Source organism: Triticum dicoccoides, chromosome 5A (assembly GCF_002162155.2).
Source record: "Triticum dicoccoides isolate Atlit2015 ecotype Zavitan chromosome 5A, WEW_v2.0, whole genome shotgun sequence".
NCBI classification, from domain to species: domain Eukaryota; kingdom Viridiplantae; phylum Streptophyta; class Magnoliopsida; order Poales; family Poaceae; genus Triticum; species Triticum dicoccoides.
The window spans coordinates 489,909,660-489,911,060 of record NC_041388.1 but is presented as its reverse complement, the minus strand read 5'-3'; the positions used below and the strand labels follow the sequence as shown (position 1 = coordinate 489,911,060).

Below are 1,401 nucleotides of genomic sequence, written 5' to 3'. Positions count from 1 at the left end.
AATGTTCAGCTAACAATCCAATTAGATATACATGTGCATGTATGTTTATACACCTAGCCGAAAATTTGAGAAGATCAAATTAAGAATTTGAATGCCCAATGAAAATTAAACTTGGATTGAAAGTTCCCTTCCATTGCATTTGGAATCTGCTCTCTTTACCTCTGCCTATCCCACTCCCACAATCCCACTACCACACATTCATCACACAACACATAGAGAGAGATAGAGGAGCACCTGGTTGGGAAGGAAGGCGTTGAGCACGTCCGTTCCTCACCGTGGGGAGCACATGTGGTTGGGAAGCAAGCCATGAACAAACATACAAATTAACATTAGCAAGACGAGCGGTAAACCTGCTCGAAAGGTAGTCACCATCAACAATTCTTGCTTCAGTAATGACAACCAACCATCACATATATCCATCAATGATACATAAAGGGGGGAAGTAAATTACCTTGGATGAGAACGAATTAATTGTCAGGTTGCTGCAGTTGCCAAAAATGCCCCAGTTTAATACATGGACTCTGTCAATGCAACTCCCATAGTCACCTGGGTACACAAAAATAGACAAAAATAATGCATCAATTAAAAGGAACCAAAACAAGCAGAGCAGATCACGGGAAAGATAGGGTGGGGGAGAGAGAGTTAAATCAAGGGAAGGAGGAGGGGAGTGGGGAGTACCTATGCGTGGGGAGGGGGAGGCTGGCCTTGCCCGCATCCATCCATGGTGGCAAAGGCCTCGAGCAGAAGAATGGCGACGGTGACGGATTTGACGACCTTGGGCTGCAGTTGTCACGGAGAGGGCCGCGCACATGAAAGAGCACAACCATGGTTGAAACAGAGAGGAGGCGGATCCACCACACCAGTACGCCGGGTTGACGACGAGGAAGATCCGTTAGGTCGGCGCCGCTCACCTGCGAGCGCAGCGGCGATGACGGGGCGGGCGGATCTGCGAGCGCCATGGCCATGGCCGTCACCTAACCCGCTCGCTCTCCCTCTCCTCTTCCCTTCCCGTCGCCTGACCCGCTCGCTCTCCCTCTCCTCTTCCCTTCCCGTCGCCTGACCCGCTCGCTCTCCCTCTTCGTGGGCGGAGGCCGGACGGAGGAGACGGGCGCGAGTGGCGACGGCTGGCTGGGTGGAGGAGGTATGGCGGCGGCTGGCCGGGTGGAGGAGACGACGACGGCAGGGAAGGGAGGCGGGCGCGGTCTAGCTAGGGTTTGGAGGGAGAGAGAGGAGAGGGGCCGGCGGGAGTGCGGGATGGGCAGAAGGCTAGGTTACCTCCACTGGAGCGGCTGCCTTTTATACACCCGGATGCGAAATGACGAAAATGCCCTTGGCGGGGCATGAAAATAACATGCGGTGGCATGAGCGATTTAAAGGCGACGTGGCCAGCTTCGTTGTGAC

At 54.0% G+C, this 1,401-nt stretch overlaps 1 long non-coding RNA gene across 4 annotated transcripts in view; it reads right to left on the bottom strand.

The window, feature by feature from the left end:
• Positions 1 to 1,053, bottom strand: part of LOC119302380 — a 5,533-nt gene extending 4,480 nt beyond the window's left edge. For all 4 annotated transcript variants that reach the window (XR_005147534.1, XR_005147537.1, XR_005147536.1 and 1 more), the window contains exons 1-2: positions 679 to 1,053; positions 235 to 546 (exon numbers count right to left, since the gene is read on the bottom strand). This is a non-coding gene — a long non-coding RNA (uncharacterized LOC119302380). The remainder of the gene's footprint in view (positions 1 to 234; positions 547 to 678) is intronic.
• Positions 1,054 to 1,401: the final 348 nt, after the last annotated feature.